Raw genomic sequence first — 16538 nt, 5'->3', positions numbered from 1 at the left:
CTGTTGTTGGTTGTAAAAGTCAACATCAGTGCCTATATTCTGTTCCAGCTACAGAACAAAAGAAGAGATAGTGGTTGCGTTTAATTTGTAACAACAACATGCTGGCTACGGTTCGTGAAAGTTTGTGTGTGTGTGCTAACCACTTCACGTCGGACTGCTTCAGTAAGGAGGGTCAGCGCAAAGCTGGCTTTGCCTCGACACTGACCCTCGTAAAAGGACCAGTCCCAACCATACCAGACCCAGCAATTGCACCCTAGCCACAGGTAAGTGTTGCCATATTTTTTATAGTATTTACAGTTGCCGAAGAACTATAAGTTACATTTACCGTTAGCAAGAGCTAGTATTAGCACATACGAACAAAGTCAGTAACATATTCAGACACACTAACCATTCTGAAACATCCTGCTGCCGCCACAGAGTCTGTGCTTCTTCAGGAGCCTCTCTTTCTGGGTCCAATTCTGGATCAAACTGGTTCGGCAGAATGACAGCATTTCAGCGAGCCATAGGGATACATCCACTGTAAACATTAGCGCATGCTACCGCTAGCGTAAGCGGCATCCTCATCTGGAGAGGGGCGTGTAGCAGGCAAGGCAAGCGTTGACATTAGCATTTAAAGGTGCAGGCACAGAAACAGCGTGCTCTCAGTAGAGCTCAGTAGATCGACTTTTAGACAGCTGAAATTCAGGACCACGTATGGGTTTGGAGCAATACATTTTGAATACAGTGTTGTTGGACCCCTGACAGCTGTGTGAAATTGATGAAAAACAGTATAATGTTGGAATATGTTGGAATTTAATAAAGCTGCTTTACTGCAGTCTTGTTCAGTTAATTTGGGCTTTCCCACCAAGACAATTCTTTTTTGAGGAAATGAGTCAAAGTCAACACTTTATCGAGAAGCACCTTCTGGACCAGGAAGACTAAATCTCTCATCATGTTTCCAACCTTCTCCCACCCATGGTGGGTGATGGCTTCGACAACTTCTTGAACAGCTACCTGGAAAAGGTACAAGAAAATAACCATGACAACGGGAATGATATTGCAAATATCAGTTAATGTGGGTATTGCAGCAGATGTGGATCATGATTTGCATGTATTGTGTGCATTTATGAACATTTAACCCTGTATGTAGAAACTGGCGCTCCATGCAGTCAGCACTGTCTCCAGGAGCCAACTGGCATCCAGCTGCCTCATACAAGGCTCAAACCCTAACTGGAGTCGGCCAACTGCTGCACACAATTAATTGAAATAGTGAAACCCAAACCTGTTGTAGAGCTGCTCAGTAGGCGATGAGTGAAGCATAAAAGCTCCTGCTGGTCATAATTTCCTTATATGCTCTGTACACCAACACTACAGAGGCTTAAGGCAGGAGACGTGTTCACAAGTTGCTGTTTTTCTCTAGAATTACACTGGATGCATGTGCGTTGTGGAGCAGCTCCTGTGCGTTTTTGCTCCATTGCTCGTCAACACCCACCGGCTGCATTTTGAGTCCGACACAGACCACAGTTACGTGTGGTATAAACACAATAACAAAAGATGTTCCTAACAGAAAGAATTAGAAGAAATGCTTGGATTTGTCTCTTTTTTTAAATGTATATGCTGGCGTCAACACAGAGTGTTTTATTATGAAAATTAACTGGATGTTGTTAGTTCCTTGTCTGACTTCCTGTCTGTCCTGGACGTGGCTTTTTCTGCTGGCCGGAGCTGTGCCAGCCCACACATCTGCAGCACACTGGACTCAATCAGCACCTGCTCTTGAAAAAAAAAAGTCCTTGTTGTCTCATCCATATATGTTTTTGTTCACCAAAACTCGGTTTAAATCTATCATATATGCGAACCAACTCAACAGTCTTACTTCCCTTTCTAATTTATGCGGTTTTATTAAACCCAACCATGTATTCAGTGTGTGGGAGTTTTATTGGGTCTATTGAATTTTGTAGCGCCTTCATTGACTTGATTTTGCCAATTAGGGACTGGACAGTTTGTGTCCTCTATTGACTAGAACTCTTTGATATCTCTTATTTTCACGTAGCCCCGCTGAGAGATCAAGAGGTTATCTTCCATTGTCTAGACCTCTAAAAGTGATATCATTCTACCTCCAAGTTAATTGGTGGGATTGGGGAATGAAATGTTGGCACTAATAAAGTTCATCTCATCTTTCAAAAAAAAAAAAAAAAAAGATGCTAGAGTTGAGGTGGAAATCTCAAAGACAGACATCTCAATACCTGAACAAATAAAACAGAAACTACCTGCGTCACTTGATGTACAGGTCAGTGAGAAGATTTTTTTTCACAGTTTGGGTGAACTGACACACTTAACTGCACCACAGGCCCCCTCCACAGGACAAACATGGCTTCCATGTAGAGAACAGGGTCAAGCCAGCCATCCAGGCAAGATCCCTGTTGTGGTGGAGGTGCTCAGATTCAGATTAGTGGAGCAATGCACAGCGTGTTCACTGAAATCTGGGCGAGTGTGTGTCCGTGCCTAAAAACTACACAAAACACCTGTGAAATATATGTTAATAACATATTTCACAGGAAATATATGTTAATAACATATATTTCAAAGGTGTTTAGTGGCGAAGCTTCAAGGCCTTCAAGGTATTCAGAGAAGGCCCTGAAATCCTCAGACGAAAATGAAACGTATCTTATTAATTTTATAAATAAAATAAAGTTACGCCGACTTGTTTCTGTAGTTTTCTATCCACACACTGCGCATTTGAGTGGTTTTCTGTTGGAAATAAATTCAACCAATCAGATATTTTTCTATGGTGTCTCTGGGCAGAATATCCTCCATCCAAGGTATTCTGTTTTGCCCTGACCATTAAACGTAATGAAAGTGTACATTTGGATTGACAATTTGATCAACCAATCATATTTGGATTTGTAGCCAGTGGGCGTATTCTTTAAGACTTTCGGCGGCTCCAGAGTATTGTAGAAGGCCGGCTAGCTCAGTCATGCGACACCTAGCTTAACTGGCGAGATGTGATTGATAGCCTGCGTTGAAAATGGCAACAGGTGGAGATGACATTATCACGGATATATTGCCAGTGTCCTTTTCAAGACGAGCGTTTAATAAAAACATGGACATTGTTAAAAAAAAAGGCCGCCCGACGCCTTAACACCTCAAGCTCGGTCAACCTGCAAAAACAGGCTATGTGCGCCACTTTCAGGCTAGCAACTGGGAACGATACACTTGGCTCACAGGCGTCAGGTCATTGGTGAGTGGAACTGATTTTTTATTGCTGGTGTTGCTAATCTTGCACCTCGTTGAACTGGTTGCATTTTGTTTCCACACACGTTAAATGATTGTTTATAAAGCCACTGTCTACCTGATATCAGATAGTGTGTGTGTGTGCGCGCGTGTGTGCATGTGTGCGTGTGTGCACAACTCGAATAAAGCAATCTTGAAGATGAAGCAGTAAAATAACGGCTAGTATTTTTAGTATTTGTGTGTGTGTGTGTGTGTGTGTGTGTGTGGGGGGGGGTACACAAGGCTCAGTTCTGATGTGCATGGTTCGCCACTACGATCTATTTAATCCAGTTCAAGCTGTCATAGTGTCAGTGGAGGGAAGAGGAAGCATCAGTCAACCCAGTTCTAACTAACTGATGGCAGCAATGGGCCTCATGCAAGAAGCAGTACGTAACCAAATATTATTTTTGGTCGTATCATCAATTTTCTCTTATTTTTCCTCTCGACAAAAAATGTAAAGAAATTAAAGAGAAAATTGCTTTATGAGGCCCAGTGTCACAAAATCACAGCACAACAGCACCACCTACTGCTGTGCTGGTGTCAGTGCAGTGTTGGGTGACAGGTGAAGAGGGTGCCCTCTTGCAATTGTGTTAAAAGCATCGCCATCCACAGAATATCCCAGAACATTAATGGTAACCAAAGCAAGCTGAATTGATAGTTGTTGCGGAGGTGGCTTGTGCCCTTTTTGCATTTCACAATATTGGCGCAACAGAGGCCCGTCTTTACGCCGCCTTTGTTTGTTCACACTCAGCCAAGCAGCATAAAGTCACTCCAGCGTGTCATTTCATACAGCATGCTGGTGCTGCGGAACCAAAGGAGGTGTGACAGTACACATCAGTAACGCTGAGCTCTGTGTGTTTTTCTTAATGCGTTTCCTCCAGGTTTCCACCTGTGAATCCAAAACACGTAACTGTATGACTGTTTAAAATCCTGTGGATAGTATTATAATGTGTTATGATCGAGATCCTGACCTACCATGAATCGTGGAAAGTGACAGAGAATTTTGCTCTAAATTACACCACGTGATCACCATCAGTAAATAGCGGACCCTTTCTGGTACTCGACTGCAGACGGGGATGCTGTATTTCCATGGGGACAATAACGACTATAACAACACAATAGTGGAAAGTGATAAATATATGGTGAGTTTACGTTTTTTCCCACTCGGAATCCTGTCAAATAAGTACCGCCGGACAACTGCGGAAGCTGTGTGGCTTGTTTTCCACTAGTCTTCATCTACTTTTGTGTTTTGTGGACTATAAAACAACATATAAAACATCCTCCATTGGCATGAGCGTGAGCAGATAATGACTGGCTTTCCAGCTTGTCCTTTAAAGCATCGAATGTGTATTAATCTGCAGCTGAGAGGAGCAATTCTGCCTGTAAAATAAATTATTCAGCTAATCATTTCAGCACTATTGGAGTGAAAAATGCAAATGGTGCTTATGAAGCTAAGGGTATAATTAGCAAGATGATATCAGGAAATTAATTTACACAATGTTTCAACAGGAATCCCCACAATTTGTTCAATCTGACAACATTCTTATGCTGCCTGCAGAACACACACACACACACACACACACACACACACACACACACACACACACACACACACTTCAGTCCCGCTCAAATTACCCTGAAACCGTTCTGTAACGTACCGTTTCTATCAGCCTTGTTTACAGTCGACTTTAAATGCTCCCACTTCACATCGCAAGAACAAGATTCTTAACTACTATCAGAGAGTGGTGTGTCTGCTGTGTGTTTCACATGGGGGGGATTTAAAGATCTAATGTTTAAAAGACACTGTTAACAGAAATGGCTGCATCTACATCTGCTGAGATTGGATGACTTTTTAAGCAAGATTTTGTTGCTTTTTTTCCCTCTTTAATATAACCAAATTAGTTACGGAGGGCAACACCATCACTATCACTAATAGAGTACCTGATTATATTGATTGTAATGGTTGACATGGTTCCTGTGAACGGTTATTCTCAGGTAAATTTCAAATGCATCTCCATGGGCTGACTTCAGCCTCCGTGCTTTGAAAGCCTGTCTTGGACAAAGACACGTAACTCATATTGGACACTTGGTGCAGTTTGTGGCACCTGTGTAAGATGTGGGGACCAAGTTGTAAGCCAGTGGATAAGGGCGATGACACGCGTGGTGCTAATTGATAAACACATGCATGGATATACATTATCCCAAAGACACTCCCCTCAGTTGGCCTATGATATGTATTATTAATCTGCAAATTAAGCTTTCCTGATTAACCCTTGAATCATTCAAATGACTACCACAGGGCTTGCCTGCTCGCACCTCCTTCATGGTATGGTCAGTCAAATACAAAAAACAGATCTAGTTCAGAGGAACAAGGCCACAGTCTAGACTAGACTGCAAAGCTGCTCAGGGAAACCTGGGGTGCTGGTGTCTGGAGGGGACTCTCCAATATGGAACTCCACCTTGGCTGGGATCAGGAAAACATCAAAAACCAGAAAACCAAAATCAAAATCCAGAACATACCAATGGGTACACAGGAGGAGACACTAGCAAATATCTCAGCCTTGATGGTCAGAGGAAGAATACCAGTCCTCAGCTGTGCAACCGCAGATCTCTTTTTCCGGTGGAGAACTGAATGATTTGCTCCACAAAGACAGTTCTTATTTGTTCTGTCCTCTGCCATTTTGGTTAATCAGTAACACAATTGGAGCATTTCACATCGTTGTTCTGGATCTGCTTCCCAGCCAGTGTCTCTCGGCATTCTTGAAATGGGAGCAATGGTCCACAGACAGCTAAGGGCAGTTATACAGCAGGCAGCAGAGTCCGGGATGTGAAAGACTTTGACGGTCCAAGTACAATGTCTTGTTTGGGAGGTTGTTTGAAGTGGTCTTGCTGACTGTAAACCAAGGCTGTCTGAGAACATGCAGAATGTTGGTGCCAGTTAAATCATAATGACAGCTCGTTCTAACAGAACAGTTATCTGTCTGGCATCCTTTGCGTGTAAATCAGTGGCACAATGCTGAGAATTCAATAAGCTTGAATCCTGTGTCTGATTACATTAGATTATTTCAAAATGACATTTGCCTTTTTTCTTCTAAATATTTTATACTTTATGCAAAAATTAGTCACGGCTAAAATACAATTGGTTTGCCGCTGGCTCAGGCAACACAAACTTGTGTTGTGTGGCCAAACTTCGCTTTAAAGCTCTGCTGCAAACTCCAGTGGAGATCCCCAAAAAAACCAAATAAATAATATGTGAACAAAATGCAGGGGACTAGTTCCTATGTGTGTCTGCTTGTCTCCCTTGTTCTGTTTAGACACAACTGAGAAAAATATGATGAATAAAGACATGAAAACAAAATCATAAACAGCAGTGACTCTATTTCTGATAGATTGTCTCTTCTCCCAGATTTGTCTGCAGCACTGAGAGAAAACAGAGCAGATGCCGAAGCAATCGTTGCAGGTCAGGAGCTGACTGCCGTTCTGAACAGCCCAGTTGGTTCACACAGGCTCCTAAAGGAAAGCAGCAGTGCTTCTCAGCAATTAGGAGCACTTTTGCATCTCCCTGGCACCCAGCAGGGTATGGAGAGGATGGAGAAGAGTACCACCATCAAGTGAGAAGGTCTGTTACACAAGAAAAAAATGACAAACTTCTAAAGAGTAAAATGTAAAAGCGCTGGTATTGAGTGCTGGCCTACTTCAAGCACTGGTGTTGCATAAATCTTTTAAAACAAAGTAATGCAAGACATTTCAAAGGTCTGCTTTGTACCGACCACTGGGGGTCAATAAAATCAACTTAAACTGGTCAAAGACAGCTGTCCCATTACTTTTAAAAAATATTTTCTGAAATTTGGAGGAGAGCAGAACTACAGATTCAAAGTGGATATAAATGGCAGGATTGTAGAGAACAGAATCTCATTTGCAGAGAACAACAATTATATTAACTTTCCTACATTGAAAAAGAAGGAATTTAGTGGTGCTGTAATCTGTGTGTGTGTGAGTTGTGGGGTAAAGACGCACTCTTGTCATGGTATAACTTTGTAAATGCATGCATTTTTTTATACATCAATATATAATCACAGCTATAGAGACTGAGTGTTTGTTGCAAATGAGTGTGGCATGAAGGTGCTGTGAGGATCTGCAGGGGTCTTGCTGCACAGCCAGGGAGCTGTGGAGACCAAAGCAGAACCCCTGTGTTGGTCCATTGGCAATGGAGCTTCAAGAGATTAAAAGTTCACACAGACAGATTTGTTTGGTAGCCTCACTAAGGATTGTGCAGCACAGGAGGGTACCATTTCAACACACTACCTTAAGTGAGGAAGTAAAGTCAGAGTATGTAATGTACTGCAGCAAGGTCAAGGCTTTATTGCTGGGGGGAAAACCATTATTGCTCAAAGAAAACACAAATATTTCTTTTCACATAAACTAAAATGTTTTACTATTGTATTTGTAAGAATGATATCCAGAAACTATTCAACATTCAAATTTGTAGAAATGTAAACATTATAGTGTACATTTCCTGTAAGAACTCCCTGAAAGGAATAACTTACTGGCACGCAGTATGTGCCATAACTCATTATCTGCCCCAAATTGGGGGCAGACAATGCCTTGTTTTTTTGCTACTGGACACTGACCATATCAGTGGGAGGATCTGGCATCTTTCACCTGTAACTTGTGTCCTCCATATTGATTATGCTATAGTATATGGCTATGTATGCTGCGACAACCTGACAAGCATCATATAGCTAAAAGGCTATATATATAGATATATATATATATATATATATATATATATATATATATATATATATATATATATATATATATATATATATATATAAAAAGGCATTTTATTGACCGTTTGACAATAAATTTAGTGGTCTCACAGCCTGAGGAACGAAGCAGTGCTGTAGTCTGATGGCACAATGGTGGATACTTCTGTATCTTTTGCCAGAGGGCAGCCGGGTGGTTGCTGGGGTGGGTTTTGTCTTAAATTATCCTTTGGGCTCTGTAAAGACACCTCACTTCACCGATATCCCTCTCACTCAGTAGATGGGTACCAATGTGTCCTGGGCCGTGTATGAACCACAACAGTTTGTGATGTTTCTTGCAGGATGTTTTCTATTGCTCCTCTGTTAAGGTTTATAAGAACTTGGCTTGGAAATTGAACTTACTTAGGAAATAGAGCCTTTTCAGTCCTCTATTATTTGTTAGGATGGTGATGTGCGATGATAGGTTCTCTGTGATGTTGATCCCCAGGAACCTAAAACTGTTTGTCTGCTCCACCTTAGCTCCACTGATGTAGGCAGGGTTTTGTTGAGGTTGAGCACTAAATTGTTCTCTTTGCAACACTCTCTAAGATTGTTGATTTCCTCCTGATATAAACTCCAGCTCTGGTTTCAAGCAGTTAAGTAGAGGTAATGTAACTGTCAATCAGATCTGCCTTTGGTCTGTTTGTGAGGAAGTCCTACATTCAGTTGCAGATTGTGGTACTCAAGCCCAAAGCGTTTTCCAATCAGCTTAATGGGTGCAACTGTATTGAGCGCTGAGCTAATCTGAGCTGAGTCATGAAACAGCATTCTAATGAAGCTGTTCTTATTCTCAAGGTGCCTGACGACTGAGTGACTGAGCCCGGAGTGTTAAGTTTTCAGTTTAATGAGTGAGATTGTATTGAACGATGAGCTGAGCATGGTAATGACGAGTCCCTGATGTGTGAGTGTGTATTTGTTCTATCAGCCAGACACTTTTTCAGATACGTCTTATACGCTGTAATATGTGCGACTGTGTGCCCACATGATAAACTAATGTGCACTGGAGAGAGAGAACATGGCGTGGATGTAAGCGTGTTGAACTGACCACTCAGCAGAAAGAGACAAAAAGTCAATGGTGGCAATGAGAACAATCGATACGACACAGTACAGACTGATGATTAACGTTTTGGTGGTAATTAGTTGATAGGATTAAGAGGCTTACGGTGGCTAACTGCATTGGCATTTCATTGGACATCTGTCCATATGGAGCATCAGTAGCTGCACCCTGTGTATTGTCTACCGGATCGAAATGCTTAGATCTTTGCCTTCTCACCCTGAATCACAAACACTCTCCATTACCTCTGTTTTCCTAGATAGAGACACGATTTCTGAAGACAGATCATTGGAGGCATAATGAGCTGTGTTTCATTGATGGCACATATGTGCTTTATACAAGCTATTTACGCCCCACACATTCCTGTTTGGTATTTTGTTTACGAACTTGATTTGAGTGCAAGTTCTGTAGGTTCTGCAAAGATGTACTCAGACACAATGGTTCTTTAAGATAAATGTTAACATTAGCATGCCAACGTGCTTAGAATGAAAGTGTAATCACACTGATGCAAAGCAGGTATAATGTTTACTGTGTTCACCAGCATGTAAGCATGCTTACCCATGCTAATTAGTCCAAAGAACAGAGCACAACTGATATTGAACACTTTGCACGTATTTGGTCACAAACCAAAATAATGTAAGAATTTTAATGAATTTCTCATTCAGCCGAATGTGTGTACCATATCCAAGCAATTGTTGAGACATTTCACTTAAAACTACAAATGTCTGGTGGCAGTTTAGGTCAGGGGATCAATAATGTCTTTACAAATTCATTATCTCGGCACAGTGGATGTCTAAACCAAATTCTTTGCTAATCTATCATGTAGAAGTTGAGTTACACAGAGTCACTGGATACATTTAAACTGTGACCTGCTGGTGGCGCTAGAAGAAAGGTAAGAAATGTAAATTGGCTTCACCCCTTGGATAGTCCTAAAGAAAAAAATTTATGGCTAGAAGCACAAATACGAGCACCATTGTTGTACTGAAAGGAAAGTCAAGGAATCAACAAGTATATTGGAAATTAGTGTGTAGGAACCATGAATGTCTGTGTAACATTTTGTGGCAATCCATGAATGGTAAATGGACTCACATTTCTATAGTGCTGGTCGCTGCTCATTCATTACTCAAACCAACAAAGCAGCTGGCAGCAGCGTTACCATAAATTATGATTTACTTTGAGTGGCAGAATGATATATGAACATGCTGCACTGTGCCTCTCATTTGCCCTGGAGTTTTTCAGATTTCAGACTTTCCTTTTTAACTTTCTGACTCAAACCTCACCTATTATTCACCTTGTCATGAAACCTTGTTTGGACAGAGCCCAAACAAGAACAGAAGCATCCAGTGACTGTAGGCTCTAGAGACCCTCCTGACATGTCCTAATTGATGGGACTGATTGGTTGAAATGGCTTTATGTATGTACAGTACAGCAGACCGATTCTTCAAACTCCCACCCTGCTATATTCCCTGCTCTTAATTACCGCTGTAGCATGGCTTGTAGTGGTTCAGTGGTTGCTATGCCAACTCCTCTAAGTAAGGAGACGCTGATATTTCCCTCTCTTGTACATGTAGGTGTTGGTCAACTGGTGAGATGCAGAGATACCTGCCATAGTCAGATGCTGCTTCAAAAAGGGGCCAAAAAAGAAAACAATAAGGATGTTTGTCATCAGTTGAGACACAGAGAAAAGATTTGCTAATGAGAACGTAGCATCTTCATAAAACGCTGTCCCATTAAGATATTAATTAGGACACATTCTGTGCTCAGGAGCACACAAGCGCACAGTGCTGTGAATCATGAAGAGACGTAAGATGGATAATGGAACCTCTTGTGAGACGACAAAAAGATGACGCTGGCGAAAGAAGCCAGAAGACAAGTTGCAGTGATACTGAAAGATCAGTTAAGTGTTGATTGATGGAAGGGTGCTAAGAGAGTTGTTTGATCAGATGAGATGGCAGAGATGCTGGAAATATGAAGATTGACGGACGACGAGGGGATTGGGAGAGAGACAGTAATCCAACGGCTGAAGAGCAGTAGGAAAAGGGCTGTTTTATCCGCTTCATGAAAAATTGCTCATAAGCAGGAATACTTAACACCTAACTGTATTCACAGGTTTAAGGGTCACAGAACATGGATAAATCATGGATAAATCGGCTTTACTATCTTTGGATCTCAACTGCATATCTGACAAACAGACAAGCTGGAACCAGTACTCTCAGCACAAGAGTAGATGGGAGTGATTGGATCTAGGGTACAGTGATCCGCAATTTAAAACAAAAGTGTTCCAGGCGTAAATTGGAGGTCCAGTGGCTGCTTTCCTCCTTCCTACAGTAAATCCCCTTTCCTGGACCATGCCCATTTTCAAATTCAGCTCTCACCCGTTGCAAACTCTCGGGGCCTCTACTGAGCCTTGGGTGGCTCGAGACCCTTTTTTCCATAACTCGCTTGATGTGTATTTCATTATTCTATACTTTTGCATTTTACTTTGGCATCGCTGGGAATGCTGGAACAATTCCGGGGGGAATATGCAGAGCTGAATATATGATTTAAAAACATAATTCACTCATAAATCAAACACATATTAATACATCTTCATTTTAAAATCCCTGTTGTTGTGTCTGCATGTCACGCGTCCCCTTCATGGGTTCCTGACCCACAAGAAACTCCTGACAGACAGTCTGCTGATTATGATAAATGAAAACAAAAACGTTGCATGAAATGTACAACAAACCATGACGAACGGATCAACCTACGGCAATCAGTAGGCAGAGCATGTCCGTTCACAGTGAATGTCTTACAACAGATATATTCACAATGTTCTGCTTGAGAAACAGAATAACTGTGTCAGCAGTAAGATGTGGCAAGTGCCGGGGGGGGATTAATGACAATGTAGGCGGACACAGTGATGATGCAACATTCAGTTCGTTATGTTGAAAGTCAGCTTGATTGTCGGTCCCTGGCTGTGACCTTCTGTGAGCACAGATCACGACATGTAAGACATCGATTAGGCAGCAGTTCTATCCATGATTGGCATGCATAGTCGCTCCTGAGGTCAGTGGCCCCTATCTCTGGCTCTAAGCTGTGTATCTTACATAGTTGCGCATAAATAAAGCATCACAATTTCAGTGTGTCAATTTCAATTTCGACTCCTTGTGTGTGGTGGACCATTGATACAGGTTTTTAAACTTTTCATTACCTTCAAGATAGTGATTCACAATGCTGGGGAATGCATGTTGACCTTCACTTCCAGAGCATACAAAAGCGGCACATGCATGTGAATATGTCGCATTACGGGGAAATGTAAACAAATTAAAAAACATGCCTGTCTCTGGCTTTGTCCCACAACAAATTCAGTGTGCGGGCTGAATATTTAATGTCCTCTGACAAGCATCCAAGGGGGTAGAGTAACCTTGGAACTTGCATCATCAACAAATTGCCCTTACCTAATATGATGACAAAGTGCCATGGTGTGCATTGCAACAGAGCTGTTTGAATCAGTGGGAGGCCGAGGTTGAGACGAGAGGAATATGAAGAGTGACAGGATGAGGAATAAAGAAAAACGAGAGAGAGAGAGAGAGAGAGAGAGAGAGAGAGAGAGAGAGAGAGAGAGAGAGAGAGACAGAGAGAGACAGAGACAGAGACAGACAGACAGACCAGGCTGATTTATGATTCATGATTTATATTATTAATTCATTTGTTAATACTGCTGCAGCAACATGTGATTTGGGTCAGGTCGAGTGAGATGCTGTAAAATATGTTCTCTGATAACTAAACTACCGTGTTGCTGGATTGCCATTGAGGGACTGCCTACCGCACCTGTCCTTGTACCTCGGCCCACAGATGTGGCGGTTAGCTTTCGCCAGCTGCCTTTTGATGTTTCCCCTTTATGTCAAGGACCTTCAAGTGGCTGCTGTCCATGGTGCTGATCTGACTTTGAGACCAAGGCCTCATTCAACCCCACGGCATACGTGATCATTCAACCTGCTGGTTAAAGTCCTCCCTCCAGTCAAATATGTGTCTTTCTCCTTGTTCCTACAGTCGAATGAGGGAGATGGACGCTAGAAGGCTGCTTTCACATTCATCCTGTGTCAACTTTCTCTGTGTGCTTTGAAAATCAGAATCGAAGAGGCAAGCCTATGAGCATGATCTGTGACATCGCATATAGTTAAGAAGCCGATGTTGGTCACACCAGAGTGATGAAATAGACTCTTGTAAAGTAATAAAGTGTTTCTGGATGGGAAACACTGCACATGTTTTTAGTGCACATACTTTGTTTGGTGAGTCAGTGTCGCAGAGTTTCTTGGTAATTTTGTTTTTCATGGCACGACAGTTTGTATATTTCCTCGAGAACTTGTGCCATCATAAAACCTACTGAAAGAACATCACATGCTTACCTTGTCTCTGCCCTCATGTCTGAGTTCTCCTCTGTTTTTGCCTGCGGTGTAACTTTGCATTGCGCACATGTACTCTAAGTCACCTTTTATTGGTCTACCTTCATGTAGTCAATATCTGATGATATAACGCGTTTGATTTGTGATTTAGAATTTATTATGTACTGGCATAAACGTGACAACAGTGTGTTACTTCTCCATGCTCAGCTCACATATATATATTTTTCTATGTTATTTTGACTGCACACATTTCCCGAGCCGTCAGTGTCACAAGATGACACTGACCATAAACAACAAACCACTGTCCCTACACCCAATCAATTGAAAGATGATTTTATGTCCCATGCCCAATGCAGAATGTGCACATTCAAGCAATAATAGAAACCTGCATGTAGACTAGTGCCCTTGGGCCTTTGAACTTACTGCCTTTAATCACAGAGATTGGCTTTTCTTGAATGATTAAAGACCCTGAACCCTCATAATCTCTTGTCTTCCTTCTTCTAAACAACCGTAACTGTTATCTGTTGCTTGATGAGCTTTACAACATCCATAACCACGGTCTGAGTGTTCTTGACCAGGCAGTGCAGATCTCGCTGCCTTAATCTTATTGCAATTCCACCATATCTGCAGATCTGCGAAGTAATATTTCACCACTTTATGTTCACCGCTACATATTTTTGTCAGACTGGATCAGCTCAATACGTCAGAACCTGTTCGTGCTCGTTCAAATGAGAGCGTCAGGGTTCCATCATACTTTTTTGTTCTCAGTTATATGTGCAGGTAATAGGATGTCAAATTGTAACAGGAAAACCTTTTTTTTTAAATTATTTATTTAATGAAACTAAAAATGTTCTGGCGTCAGCATGATTGCCATTGCTCCTGCAGTAACAGTCCGGGATTGCTTTTTCTTTATCTTGCACTCCCCCAAACAAATTAAACGAACTGCGCTGAAGTGTAGGCACCGGTCTGTCTGGAAAGGACAGCTAAATGTATGACTGGGTTAAAGGTTGTGCAGTGGACTAATCACTCAATTTAAAACAAACAGAAAGGTTTTGTAGAAAGAGTGTAAAATGTAGGCCTCTCATTGATACTTTTACCTGTAGAAATAAGCAGAAATGTTGCTGTGAGGTTGCTGGCGGATGCTCTGATCTGTGTTGTCTAAGGTGGCCATCTTTCCATCCAAGGTCATCGTGATTTCTATGATGTGTTCAGCAGCATTTGAAAACCATTAGGATCTCTATTCAAGGAAAAGGGATATAAGTTATTGTTGCAGCCCAACAGCTTTTCTTGAAGACCACGGTGGATAAAACAAGTTCAATGCAAATGATGCATGAGGGATGTTTGAATACGCCAGCGCATAACAACCAGCGAGAACTGTCTTTTATCCTGAAACAGCTTTTTTTAGATGCTTTGTTCAAACAGTTTCACACAATGATGTACAATGACTGACCACAATAGTTCTTTTAAATGAAATGAAAAGGATCACCTATTAAGACTGTTAGGGCTTTAGGCCTGTGTGTGCATTGACGTTGGATTACCCTCCGCAGGATTCATATTTGGAAGTCGTGCAAAGAGAAATCAGTAAGGCTGTTTACCGTCTCCACTCTGGATCAATGCAGAGGGATGAGGGGAGGAGGGGGTGGGGGACTATATTGCTGTCATTTACTCTACAGGGACTTGCCCTTGAACATAAACACCCCATGCATTCTCACCAAACAGCGCCCCATAAAGCAAAGGAATCATAATTGACCATGAGTGCAGGGTGCTGGCTGGTGAAAGCACTGCAAGGCCCCCCCCCCCCCCCCCACACACACACACACACACACACACACACACACACACACACACACACACACACACTGTAATGTGAGATCTCAAGTATATATGTGCAGACTTGCATGGACATTTGTGACAGGTGTTCCTCTATATCACCGTTCTTGGATTGAAATGCAGCACTGTCACGCTGCTGTCACGGCCCAGGCTCTGCGAGCTGGACAAAAAAGATATGACTGGAAGAAATAAACAGTAAACAGTATTTTACTTTTTAAGTCAAAAACAACGCAATAAATGAATCTGTATTTTGTAAGTCGGTGGTTGGGTTAAATGTATGTGCTGTGCAGCCAGGTTTAGATGGCTCCGCTCATCTCTATCTGCAGGCAACCTTAAATGTGCATTTTAGTTTTGTACATTTGAATAATAGCTAATAATAACTAGCTGCCTCCTCTCTCTTGATCATCACACTCCGGTCTGCTCTCCACTCAATGCCAGATTGTTTTCGACTGCGCAACGTGCCAGATGGCCGTCCTTCTCGCGCCTCTCTCAGTGACTTCTTACCTGCATGGATTTTCACTCTTCCCTCCGATCTAACATTGTATCCCGTCGACCTCCGAACCCAAGCTCCGCAAGCCACCCTGACACCCAGCCTCAACCCCACCTTGGACCGTCTGTGCCTCACTCCAGCAGCGTCTCCTCTCAAGCCACAGCTGACGTCGCTGTGAACCCTGCTACCATGACAGCAGTCCCACACCTGTGTCTCCTCCACCAGTGTGTTGCTGACTCACTCCACTCCACTTTAACTTAAGTACGACTTTTTGGTTCTTTATAACAACAGTGAAATATTACGGTCCATATTCCACCATTAAGAGGGACAGCTGGGGAAGCACTTATAGAATCTGAAGCTGTTAGGTTCATTCATTACAGGGTTGGGTTGTGTGCCAATGAAGTCTAATGAAAACGTATGGAACAGGCTTAATGTGCATCAACCTGTCAATCTGAATGACTTTGAGCTGGCACTGTAACAGGAAGTTGGCTGCTGAGAGTCAAGGCTGCAACATGTTTGGACTTAATTGCTTTAATGAGTCCGCTAAAGCTTCGGCAGAAATGGTTTGGGCTGTGCCAAATTGATTTCAGGAGATTACGTTTCTTTTCTTTTTTTTTTTTTCTTTTTAAGTATGTGATGAATTAGAGATGGGGTGTGTTCATGGCGGGTGTGGAAGATTGGCCTTCTACGCACGTTCTACATGAGATGCATGTAATAAG

The 16538-nt window shown here is 42.1% G+C and overlaps 1 protein-coding gene across 4 annotated transcripts in view; it reads left to right on the top strand.

The window, feature by feature from the left end:
• Nucleotides 1-2921: 2921 nt before the first annotated feature.
• opn7b (opsin 7, group member b) overlaps nucleotides 2922-16538 on the top strand; it is a 110936-nt gene continuing 97319 nt past the window's right edge. For all 4 annotated transcript variants that reach the window (XM_037105174.1, XM_037105173.1, XM_037105176.1 and 1 more), the window contains exons 1-2: nucleotides 2922-3217; nucleotides 6656-6868. The gene's annotated coding sequence lies outside the window, so the exon portion shown is untranslated. The remainder of the gene's footprint in view (nucleotides 3218-6655; nucleotides 6869-16538) is intronic.

This window comes from Acanthopagrus latus, chromosome 7 (genome assembly GCF_904848185.1).
Source record: "Acanthopagrus latus isolate v.2019 chromosome 7, fAcaLat1.1, whole genome shotgun sequence".
In the NCBI taxonomy this organism is placed as follows: domain Eukaryota; kingdom Metazoa; phylum Chordata; class Actinopteri; order Spariformes; family Sparidae; genus Acanthopagrus; species Acanthopagrus latus.
Note: the sequence above shows the minus strand (reverse complement) of the source record. Positions and strands in the feature narration are given on the sequence as shown.